Here is a 13,527-nt window from a genome sequence, read left to right on the forward strand (position 1 = left end):
CTCGGATCATCTTTGTGACCCTCCTCTAGCCCTGCTCCAACAGGTCCATGTCTTTCTTGTGCTGAGGGCTCCAGAGCTGAATGCAGGACTCCTGGGGGGTTCTCACCAGATAGGAGCAGAGCAGCAGAATCACCTCCCTCAAACTGCTGGCCTCACTGCTTTGGATGCAGCCCAGGATATATTTGGCCTTCTGGGCTGCGAGTACACATTGGTGGCTCATGTCAAGCTTTTCATCCACCAGTACCTCCAAGTCCTTCTTGGCAGGACTGTTCTCAATTCCCTCATCCCCCAGCCTGTAACGATAGTAGGACTGCCCCGACCCAGATGCAGGACCTTGCACTTGGCCCTGTTGAACCTCTTGAGGTTCTCACAGGCCCATTTTTTGAGCTTGTCCTTGTCCCGCTGGATGTCATCCCATCCTTCTGGTGTGTCAGCTGTACCACTCAGCTTGGTGTCATCTGCAAACTTGCTAAGGGTTCTCTCAATCCCGCTGTCTACGTCATTGATGAAAATGTTAAATAGCACCGATCCCAGTACAAACCCCTGAGGGACGCCACTTCTGACTGGTGTTCATTTGGACTTCGAGCCGTTGAACACTACCCTCTGGCATTTAATCTCCTAGTGAGGTGAGTTTCCTCCAAAGTTTCCATAAGATTCTAAGAGAAACCACATGCTGATTTTCCCTTCCCAGGGTTATGGAGAATCATTTAAGATACTTGACTGTATTAGTTAACGTACTGAATATTAGCCAGTTATCACACAGAGTGTTAAAAGTATCCCACAAGAATTTTTTAATAATATAGTTGTTCCTCTATTCTCTTTAACAAATGAACAGTTTATACAGATTTATCAAAAGGTGAATATCACAGTCGTCCCAGTCACTCTTTTCTTACAAGCAAGCATTTCTGTCTGTGCGTGTTCTGCCCTCAAGTCCTGTATACTGAGATACTGCATTTCACTATCGCCTGTTGAATACGTTTGTCTGCATTCCCAACTCATTGGAACTTAATATGCTTGAAATTTATAGCTTATGCTTGTCTTACTGCATTGTGATATTGTAATTATTACTATTAATCCTTTCATCACATAACAATACAACATGATACTTCAGTCCTCTGTTACCAGTCAGTAACTGTTACTCACTAAAGTGCTGTCTTTTACCTCTGATAAAAATCCTGCATTCTATTTTCCTCTACTTCGGATCCTTTAGGTCATTAGTTTGACTAAAGAGTCCTTCAAATGACCAGTAAAGAGATTTTTGTGTTCTAATTCCAGTGATCAGTCCCTTACCTGTAAGTAGGCAGCTTTTCTAATTTCATTGTAAGTCTGTTCAAAGTGTTACAAACACACAGGATGAGATCAGACTGTTTTTTTTTTCTTTGCATTACAGCACCTCTGAATGCACAATGAGGTTATTTATTAAATTTCTAACTATGTAATTTTGGTGAAAGGGACATATTGGTTTTGGATGAAGACACTAGTAAGAGGATTTCAATATAATACCGACATGATCTTAGTCATACTATCTATTCTCTCTGTAGGGTGTTTTCAGTTTCTTCCAATGTTAGTCCGATTTTTCTGTTTAAACTAGGTCTTTGTTAGTAGGAACTCATTATTATATCTATATGTTTTAGGCCTCTGATCTCCGTTGGGATTCTTACGGATTTGATGCAAATATATGGTATTAATAATACAAAACCAGAGGGAAAATGTATCTTCACTTGAAATGCAGTATTTGACAGTTAAATTGATGCGGTTTTATTATTATCTGTCTAGTGTCTGTAGAAATTCTTGATTAAAACCAATTAATAGACATGGTAATCTTGGATGTGTTTCATGCCATCAAAGCAAAATCAGCATAACTAAAGAATAAATTTTAGTAATTTTAAAAATAATACATATTGAAAGTCATTGGAATTAAGATTAAGACATGGCTAAAGAAGATCAAGACAGCTGTTTAAACATCCGGTTCAAGCTTCTTGCCTTTTCTTTCAAGGTCCTACATAGCTTATTCAGCTTGTTAAAGAGAAGGTTGAAAGGTGATCTGATCACTTGTTTGAAGTACGTAAATAGTGATACTTATTCTGGGGAAGTTCTGCTCAACAAGTGCCTAGCAAAACCACGCCTGAAAGTGGAACCTGGAAAATTAAAATTTTGGATATAATAGTAAAATTTTGAGGAGTGAGAGAATTAAAATACTTAATATTTAACCAAGCTAACTTGAGAGAGAAATCTCACCATCCTATTTCTTTCTACAAAGAAATCAAGGCAAATGTTGCACCCAGCCTCAAGAAAAGTTAAAAAGACAATGCAGGGAACCACCAGCTGGTCAGCCTCACCCCAGTCCCTGGGAAAACCATGGAGGTGAATCCTTCTGGAACACATTATGGCATACATGAAGGAGGAGGTGATCAGGAGCAGTCAGTAAAGGTTTGCCAAGGATAACTCACAGTTGACCCAACTGATTGCCTTCTATGAAAAAATAGTGGCTGGATCTCTGGATGAGAAGAAAGCAGTGGCTGTTACTCAGCTTGTCTTCAGCAAGGTTTTTGTTCCTGTCTCCCTCATTGGAGGCTTTCATGTCTCTTCCTGAGAAACCTGGTTTGAGTTCAGGGTTGACCATGCTTTGAAGAAGAGATTGGGCTAGAAAACCCCTGAGCTCCCTTCCAGTCTGAGCTATCCTGTGATCCTCGGAAAGATCTTGTTCCACAAGAGGACTGAGATCTAATATGAGCTGAACTATCCTTCTCCAATGCCTGTAAAACAGTCACTACAGTCTTAATTTGAGTGAGCTCAAAGCAGTGCCTAAAATTAGGTGGGATGTTCCCAGGCAAATTGACATAGTGTGGTTACTACTGTCTGGAGTCCCTAAGAACGGATTAGAGTATGTCATGTTTTTCTCCAGCTACTAGTGTGTTTTCTATAGTTTATGAGGGGTGAGGGTCAAGCTAGACTGTGAGGAGTGCTCATTCTGGACTTTGTAACTCCTTTTGTGCATGGCTACCTATGGACCAGGATTTCTAGGTTACTTTTAAAGCACTGATGCTACTCACAGAACTGTTCTAGTTCAAATCTCACAGGGTGGAGAATGACTACAAGGGAAGACTTAAAAATAGGACAGTGAAAAAAAATTCTCTTTCCCAGATTTATTTCCATATTAGAGCTGTAACACTATGTACCTACCAATTTTAAGCACAAGATAAAATATAACTTATATAAATTATTAGTGGGATCATATTTTTCAATAACTTGTTGCTCTTTTAAACATTTATGAAAGAAGTTAGGGAAAGAACACCAGGAAAAAAACACACAAATCTTGTAATCCAAAAGTCTTTTGGGTCTATCATTTCAACTTAGCCTTGTTCTTTCATAACACAGGACAATCATATCAGATTAGGATTTGTCTTCACAGACAATGTATGAGCTGCACCACAATTACCTTGTTACACGAACATCACAAGGATTGTTGGTGCCTTGGGCGAGAATCCTTCATGCTGCGTCATTTTGCCTTATGATAAATTATACTCATTAACAATGTATGAATAATGGTGGCTTGCAGTGATGACAAAAGACTCAGATGATTTTACATTTTATTTAAAACCTTGTTGTGTGGAAATCTACCTCCTGCTGGACTTCCAGAGTCCTAATGAGTCCTACTAAATGGTTTATTTTTCAGTTTGTAGCTGTTTCTAGCTCTGATGCCTGTTTTACAAATTCTTCCCCAACAAAGAAGAGTCATAAGTCTTGAAAAGTCCTGGTCACACAACTGAAAGTGAAGCAGCATGAGACAGCAGTAGATGGGACTAAGATTTGGGAATTTTAGTGTTTTCTTCTAGTCTCTGTCCTAATAATCTCAGGAAAGTCATTTTCTCTTCATGTTCCCACTGGTCCTCTCCTCTGGAGAATGAACTACTTAATGAGATATTGGGACCCTAAATTCAGGTAGGACTTTTGTAATACAATATTATATGCTCCTGATTTATAGTTTCCTAGACAACAACCTGCTAAGGTGCAAAAAAAGAAAAACACCCCAACGAACAAAGAGCACTCTCCCCTAAAAAACACCCCAAGCAACAACCAGGATTTCCAAGTATTAAGAGCTTATTTCTTGCAGAGGTTTGTGTCTTATCTTGGCAATTCGGATACAGTGATCAAGTCCATGATACATTAGACAAAAGCTGTATAATTTTTCCGGATTGCAGTGTACATTCTGAGTTCTGAATACAGAACTAAAGCTTGATTTTAAGTGTTCTTTGTATTGTCTTCCCAGTATAATGTTAAATTCCCATCTCAAATTAAATACATACATAGTAAACAGTATAGTTTACTTAGTTTTTTCAAAGAATGTTATTGCACTAGATTCTCACTTATAAATCTAGAAATATTATTTACTTACATTTAAAGTTATTTACAGAAAAGAAACAAGGTATTTATAAAACACACTGGGCACCCAGCTTCTTTCAAACTTCAATGGATTCTGAACAAATCTCACTCATTCAGACTGATATCCAGCCAGATACATTTTCTGATTTCACAATATTAAAGAAGACCAGACCTGTTTTTAAAAATCATCTCAGACAGGATTTTTCAGGTTAGCTAGAGAGGCAGAAAATATTGGTTATTTGACAACTTCTACAAAGGCAGAGAAAGCATGATTTAGAGTTCAGGAGCATTTACCTCAAAAAGCATACTCATTATCCACCTTGTTAAAACTGAGGTGAAAAGTACCACTCTTGGACTCTTTATGATGACTCCAGTCCTGGCAAGCTGTGGCAGAGCCAGTGCCTCTGAGAGCTCTGTCTCAAAAATGACTGTGAAGTTTTAGTAAACCATCATATTCTCCAAATCAGGTTTGCACCTACACGTCAGCTATCCTCACTTCTTCAAAATCAGTGCAAATAAGTACACCAGATAAAGTTGGTATTGTCTCTTTTCCAAAGTACATTATTCCACTTTTCACTGTAAACTCTATTTTATATATTGATCAACAGACTTGTTTGCCATTGCTTTTCATTGGTAAGCTTCAGCACTTATCAGCTGCATGTTGAACTTTTTAGATCAGATACCATCAGCAACTCTTCTTCTTTTCACTAGTGGTTATGGATGTGACAAAGAACCTGCAGGATATAGAATCTGTTATTTCCAGTGCTAAAATAGATTTACAAATGCACCTTGCACTAAACTTGTCTCTGCTGATCTGCCATTGATTTATTGTGTTATTTGCCTTCTTGAATGTGCTGTTTAGGGTAGGCAAATGCTCTGTAAATTCATCCAGATTATCGGAAAGTTGTGTATCATAACATTGACTTGATCCGTCTTTAGTGTTGCTTTTGTAGCAGGTTAAACTAATATGTCTCATCATCATCCTTAATCTGGTTTGGATCACCTATGAATCCTGTTCACAGATGCTTGCATATGTATCAGAAAATCACCTCATTCCATTTATAAATAAAACCTCTACATAGATATCTTTTTTTAAGAAATAACTTTTTTTTTTTTTTTTTCTGGCAAAAGCATTCCAGACCTGGTTGTGATAATTATTGTGATATCTAGGTTGCAGAGATTGGGAGTAGAATTCACTGTGTTTATGGTGAAGGTGTCATCAGATTCCACATAGAGATGCATAGTGAAAGGGCAAGAGGCAATGCTAACAAGACAAAGCAAGAGAAATTTCAAGTAGCCGTGAGGAAAAAGTTGTTCACAATGAGAGTGATGAAACACTGGAAAAGTTTGCCCAGGTCAGATCTGAGATCTCCATCCCTGAAGATATGCAAAACTCACCTAGGCAAGACTTTGAGCAAGCAGATCTACCTTTGAAATTGGTCCTGAGCTGAGAAGAACTTTGGAATATATGATCTCCAGAAGTCCCTGCCCACTTAGATTTTTGAAATCAGGAGCCTGAGTTTCTATTCACTCATCCAGGAACTATCTACCCTAAAATTTTATTGCTTTGAACTGTTACCAATTAAACTCTTAAAAGCTTTTACTGAAGGGATAAAAGCTTAACAAATGATTGGCAAATGTTAGTAATAGATGGAGATGTAGAATATATTTTAGTGGTTAAATGCATAGGATGAAAATAAGTTAAAAATAAAGAGAAAACTGGACTTAGATGGTCTGAGGTTAATACTAGAAAGCTAGAACTCATCCTAATCACAAAAGTAATTCCCTCTGTTTGTGAAAAATATCACAGAAGGCTAGAAAAGTCCTAAGTCTCACAGCAGAAATTTTCAGATCTTAGCATTCTATTTTTATGCAAGTATTTTCTAATATTTTCAGCCAAAATGCAATCAGTGATGTATCAAAAACTTTAATTTTTCTCTTCTCAGCTTACATATGGTGCATTGCTATAGTATGATGTTAAACTTTGCTTTGCAGAGGTTAAGCCATCTGAAGAGAGCACGATAACTAACCCTTTGCAGAAAATGATCAAACAAATATAATTCTTGAAAGTCAATGTATTTTGAGTGACAGTGCAAGATTCTGTTCTGACACAAACTTACAAATGCCTAGAAGAAGAGGTACAAAGCCACTAATGTTCAAATAGAAACTAAGAGAAACTGAAATGTATGAATATATCAACATGATTAAAAGCAGCAAATCACGGTTCTGAGCAGTTCTAATACAATGAAGTAGTCAGAATTGTCCTATTTATCTGCAGAATCAGTGGGGAGGAAGGCACAACTCCAGTAAGCAATTCACATCAGAGGTGCAATTAATTGCCCTCCGGAGGTGCTTCTATAACCCCAATAGCTAAGAAAAAATCTTGCTCTTTAGGGTTTCCATGAGATGAATCAAGGTTTAACTTATCAAATGGAATAGCCTTTTTCTAGTTAAAAAACTGAAATGAGCAGAACAAGCATAAAGCAACTCTGAAAATACTAACAGGATAAAAGCTGAAATTGTTACCTAGTTACACAAAAAATTACTGGTAGGAGCACTGCAACATTCTTTAACAGAATTATGCTGTTAAAACTACTTGAGTACAGCTATAATAAAAATGTGAGACACAGGAAGGGCTAGAACCTGGACCTGACCCTTTGTCTAAGTCCATACCTATGGGTACATCCCCACCAGTAAATGCAATGCGTCAAGTGCCATTCACCACTACGGAGGGCAAGATGCACAGCACGCTTCTCCATGCAGGTGAATTCTTTTCTTTAATAAAGTAGAATGATTTCTACCATGCTTCCAACTGAGAGCAGCCTGTGGTTTGTGCCATTCTTCAGCTCATGATGGACATTTGTTGGGAGCTCACAACGCGCAACAAAGCATATGCCACAGTCTAGGCTCTTTCTAGCTTAGTAACACAGATGAGTCATAAAATCCAGTTTGACCACAAGTTCTTGTGTAGAAGTTCTAGATTAGGATGATGCACTGCCACAGATTTCTCTAAATTATGCTGGATGTAATCAAGGTTAAGCGAGATGATCTGAGGCATATAGCTTTGGACACCTCCCTAATCAGGTCCTAGACACTGTTCTACTAGATAGCTTACTGTGCTTATATAAATATCACTTTTTCAAAGGCACTTTCTTATTCTGGTTTTGGAAACATTTTCTATTCCTTTCTAAAGTCTTTTGTAAGCTGTTTTCCAGGGGAATAGCTTCCTTGCATAAAGGTACCGCAGCTGCACTGGGACCAAGTGCCTGCCTAGAAAGTGGAGGCAGACACTGTGCAGGCTGGAGAGGCAGAGACAAAGCCAATAACACTATATTATTCACTGCTTGATTTGATTTCTGGTCAGTGGTATGATTTCCCCAAAATGAACTGTGACATTTCCTACAGCTGCCTCCTCAGCATATAAAAAAGGATTCTGCTAACCTGGAATGGCCACAAGGGAAAATATTTGCCAGCTCTAGCTCTGTACACAATGCGAGAAAAGAAACTATTCAGTTCAGCTATGTGATACAGTTCAATCACAATGATTCCCTTTTAGGAGAACAGAAAGAACACTGTGTTTGAAAATTCATGGTCAGGACCCATTCTTGTTATCATTCAAGGATTTGATATAAACACACTATCGTCTCAATATGAGCTTAAGACTGCAATCTTATTTTGTACAGATTTTGAATGTAATAGAAAGAAAGGTTAAAAAACAGCATCTTACTGATGACATTTCATGTATGTGTTGTAATAGAGCGCCTTGTGTTACTTTCCTTTTTCACGTCAGTTCATTTTTTAACATGCGTATAATTTTATTCCTTCGATTTGGTTAACTGGCTTCATCTGTTGTTTCACTAGTAAAAGAACTCTAAAAAGATTAATAAAACCATAGAAATTTCAAACAAAAATGCTCTGTAATTGAGACAATTTGATAGAAGTAGATCTATGTTTTCTAAATAGCATGTTGCACCTCTTTTATTTCTCTGACTTTCACTTACTACAGATTACATTTTTCACAGTGAAATGCTATTGTATGCAAATGTTATTTCAAGAATCCATGGGCAAGCTTATTTCATGGTCTCTATATATCTTGTTAAACTCTTTTGAATTAACATCTTGTGATAACAGATACCTCAAGTTACAGGTGCACGAGCAGCTTAAAATAACTATTTTTGTACCCTGGAACAGTAACATGCAATACTATATATCAAATTGCAGACACAACTTGATGAATACCTGTGCAGTTTCTCATCTATTGTTAGTTGTTTCATTTGCTAGGCTTTTTAAAAATAATTTTTATTGAACAATAAGATAATGATTAGATGGTCTATATTTTATTTTGCATTGTGTCAATGTACAACAAAACACAGTAAAAACAACATGGTGATAAGTGGCTAAATCAGTTAGTGTTAACTCCAGTAGAAAATTTCTATTGGAGATAATAGGAATAGTTTCAGTATAACAAATAGATACAATAACACTCAGCATATTTTATGTCAAATTTAAAACAGAATGATCCAGCTACCACTGAACTGTACAGAACGGTTTTCTTTGACTTGGATGGTCCTGAAAAACACCCTGACACCTCAACCACATCTCTGAAAAACATCAGATTTGGAATTCTGTGTATGTACCATAACACTGACACCACATATATTTCTGTCAGTGCAGAGTATGAGTTTTAGGAATGACGGATGAACTGCAGCACTGAGAGAAGTTACGCAGCTTCATTTCCAGCATGTTCAGAGACATGTTTAATTGACCTAAAATTGAAGTATGTTGTGAGGAAAAAGGTTAAAGCTAAACCATTTTCCTCTGGTGTGGACACCCATTTGCAAGGGCAAAGATTTGCCTTTGAAACCATGATTAAATATTAGGCTGGTATTACAATGAATTGAATTAATTCTTGAATTAAATTGAACATTTTGATGGTATTAAAAGAACAATCCAAGAAAAATACATGTTCAAACATAGCAAGTTTCAAATCAGAAAGACTTACCAATCTGTCAGTAATATTTTAACGCCACTTTTCTTAACAGCAGTTGGAGACTGGGGAAAGAGAAAGCAAGAGATTTGTCTCAGTTGCTTTATACAGCAAGGTAGGAATCAGAAGTGGGTGCCAGTGAATCAGATGCCTCAGGTCAGTGGAGTGTCCTCCAGCACATCACTGCAACATCCCGAGTCCTCTGTGATGGCACAGATTTATACCAGAAAGACATCAGAAAAAGAAACAGAGAAATACATATACATACAGATATATATGTATGTAAATATGAATTAATCTATATTTATATTTTATATATATGCAATCATTTATATATGGATAGATATTGGGGTTTATATATATATATAAACATAGTTTAGCCAATATGAACTATTAGCCTTAAAAAAAAGGGCAAAGGTGTAACTTATGACTTAAATTTTAATTTAAGCATTTGAAAATTAATTGAAAACATACTATCTCAGTAGAAAGATTTCAACACATTATTTGGTTTTAAACTCTGAAATAAATTACAAAAAAGTACATCAATTCAGAGGATAAAGAATGAAAGTCACTAAACTGATACAAAAGTTTATAAAAAATTCCCACTCACTTTAACAATTGAAGACCCAAATACTGACTCTAAGAACAGTAAACAATGTTTAAACCACAGCTTTTTTAGGAAAAAAATATTTTTACTATAGATAGAATTTTGCCATAAGTGAGGAGTCAGGATATTTTAAGGAATATCATACTGTATTCAGTGATCAAAAAACATGAAGTCTAAAAGTTTAAATCTCTTCTGAAATTTGGCATATTTGGTCATAATTAAATTCTAACCTAAAAATTATAAATGTTCATAGTAACAAAGTGAAACATACCTGGCTCATAGGACTTACGGAAAGCTACTGGGTCTAACGTCTTATTCCCTCTCTACAGGCACCATCCAACACTCCACAACAGTGTTGAGAGTTTGGTAATTCTCTTTATTGGAAGTTTAGTTATAATAATAATAAAAATAAGATTCCAAGAAGTTGGTGAGCATTACTGCATTAGTAGTGCACAGACACCCCAGAGAGAATCAAGCTGCTTCTCTGTTTTCTCAGAAGCTCTTCTATTCAAAAACTCATCAGTTCAACCAAAATTGGTGTGTCAGAGAGGAAGTCACAGCTAAACTCAACATAGCTTTAGGCTGCACTGAAATATTGAAATTAATTGAAACAAAATTACTGAGGAAAGTGAAGATTCTAAATGTTATCAGACCAAAATGCCAATTATTTGTAAACCCAATGGTCAAATTGTCTTCTTCAAATCCATTATTTCAGAGTATAAAGGCTGTTACATGAGAAGATGAAATGTTCTGTATGCAGGGGGTTAAGCAACTGTCATTAAAACCATCATGAGACTTTAAATAGTGACAAGAGTAAAAAGTAGCAATCCACACAATGTAATCTCAGCTCTGTTTTCCTTTAATACCACTCACTGCATCAGGTCTGTACTCTGTGTATAGAGGCTTAACACTATCTGAAGAAATCCCACTCAGTCTCCTTCACAAGCAGATAATGACGGGAAATATCCCTAAGAGCATTAGTCATTCACAAACAATGGTAAGTACTATGGGATTTTATTCCAACATCATTTTATGCTTCTGTGGTTCAGAACGCTAATGAATTAGATTGTATTTCTAGTAAGAGGCTCTATGGGATAAGAATGTCAAATAAATATCTACTTAAACTGTAGGTTTTCAAGCTTTTTACAAATTCTTTGCTTCAAACAAGCTGATCACATCACAAAAACAGACAGATAAACATAACAAATTCATGTATATAATACTTTTTTTCTGGTTACTTACCAACCTAAGACCTAAAATTTGATTGTTACTAGTGAAGGCTTATTCGAATCAAGATCAGAGACAATAAATTTAAAGACATGAGCCTGAGAAGGTTTTTATGTTGCTGTTTCGTTTACTCCTACTATCCATTATGTTTTCATTTCCAAACCTACTCTGAGCTGTATCTGCTTAGAAGATGGTTGTGGATGAGTGTCATTGTTTGTCAGAATTTGTCTGTAACTCACACCAAGAAATTTTCTCCATTTTTACCCCCACTACATAGTTAGTTACAAAGAATACTACTACATATTTTCAGCATGGCTAATCACACACCGTAATTAATGGGGTAGGAGTACCATCAAACAGACAAAAGAACTGCCTAGTACAACAGAAGAGCTTTTAATGGAGGCATGAAATACAGAAGGAGAGAATTTGCACAAAAAATAAAAAACGTAAATAGTATTTATGGACAGCTGGTTTCTGTGTTAGAATATTGCCCAAATGGCAACTGGCCTGCCATGTGAAATTTTTGAAAGCAGGGCGGGAAAAAGCAATATAATGTTTTGTGAAACAATATTGTTCCCGGAGAAGTGGCCTAAATATGCAAACAGTGCTTTCTCTTTCGCTATGTTAGGAATGTAATTAAGGACAAGAAAAAAAATGCTTTTGACTGGGAGATTTAGCTCCTCCTGTCAGAACAAGAAGAGTCTATGTTTCAGTGAGCATCCGGTAAACCCATGGAAAGGGTTTGTTCTGAAGTACCTCTTGGTTATTATTGTAATTAAATGTAACTCTTAGGAAACAAGATGTGAATTCCCATCATTTTGCCTTTTCTTTCAGCCTTTTTATTGTCTAGAGGAGCATATGTGTGTGTGTCTCACATTTAGCTGTTAGTAGTAACTGCTATCCTGTCTATTCATACAGACGTATTTTCCCAACATACAACCATCATTACTGAGATATTCACGTCAAACTATGCCACCTATTTCACCTTCTGATGCAAGTAGAGCAAATGTTGGTATTTCACCAAGAATGATGAAAATCATTGTATTCCCATAAATTTACAAGAACTAATACATTCTCTGCTTAAAGCCAAAGAAGATTTAGGACTGAGTTATATATGATAATGACACACAAGTTGCTTAGATAAAATAGTAGCCACGTCAGAAATATATTGTGATGAACATCCAAAGAGGGGAAGTTGCATTTGACCCATTGCAATAACGAAGAAACAGCCAGCTTGCTGGAGTGAGCACACTTCAGATTAAGAAATCACAAAGAAGGACATTTTGGAGTAGTCTGCCATGTAGAAGAGAGCCTGTTGAAAAGGCAGTAGTACCACACGAACCCCAAATGATGCATTAGAATCATGCAGCAATACTAGTTCTGCTTCAAAAGCAGTATCAGCAGCACCACAGCTTAAGTTAATAGCTACACGTAAGAAACATTTCAAATTGAGAAACTGAGGATTTTACTGTTAGAATATGTTATATTTTAGTTTGCCCATAAAACCTTGAATCAGTCTCCTTTTGCATACATATTATGAAAGTCCTTCATTGCACCACTTGAGTCTCATGCAGTTCACAGAACGAACAACAAGGGTAAGGAAGTACGATTACTTTTGTACAGGCAGGTTTTTTCTGCATGAACTGATTATTGATGTTTTCAGATCACTCCTCCAGCACACTGCTATGCAAACATAAGAATACATGATCTGTTCTTCTGGTTATTCTGAAATTCCAGGAAATTTTGGGATAGGTCTGAGTGGTCGTTCACTTCTTAAATTGTGTAATCCAGAGATTATACACTTGAAATTGGTAGACTGCTTGGCTGGGCTTCATTTCACCTACCTTTAGCCACATAAAAATTAGACTCGTAGTCTAAGCCAGGTTTCTAATTTCTTTCTATAAGCAATGGAGAGAGACAATCACTTCCAGATTCATTCAATCCTGAACTAGACAACGAAGATTAATGAAGGACTGTCTGAACAACCCTGTCTCACTTAACTGACGTTATGATTGGCTTAGACAAAACCCCTAACAATTATATGGTTAATAAGACATGATTGATTCTACCTCAAAATACACAGATCTCACTTTCCTTCCATGTTCTACCATGTATTCATAAGGGAGCATTAAGTGTCCCAATGAAAATAAATTGCAGGCATTTTCTTAAGGATAGTGCAATAGATGTGCTCAGAAAACCATGCAGCAAAAGTGAGGAAGTCCTGGTCCATTGGTCAGCAAGGGACATGGCTATTCCACTATAACAGTTACTTAGTGTTAGAATTAAGACTGAATAATCATCTCTGCTGAACAGAAAATATAAT

General features: G+C 36.6%; 1 long non-coding RNA gene across 1 annotated transcript in view; it reads right to left on the bottom strand.

Moving 5' to 3' along the window:
* LOC142361669 (uncharacterized) overlaps positions 1 to 13,527 on the bottom strand; it is a 621,016-nt gene that overhangs the window by 368,963 nt on the left and 238,526 nt on the right. Inside the window, exon 2 of the long non-coding RNA XR_012764312.1 lies at positions 9,386 to 9,435. This is a non-coding gene — a long non-coding RNA (uncharacterized LOC142361669). The remainder of the gene's footprint in view (positions 1 to 9,385; positions 9,436 to 13,527) is intronic.

This window comes from Opisthocomus hoazin, chromosome 1, assembly GCF_030867145.1.
Source record: "Opisthocomus hoazin isolate bOpiHoa1 chromosome 1, bOpiHoa1.hap1, whole genome shotgun sequence".
Classification (NCBI taxonomy): Eukaryota; Metazoa; Chordata; class Aves; order Opisthocomiformes; family Opisthocomidae; genus Opisthocomus; species Opisthocomus hoazin.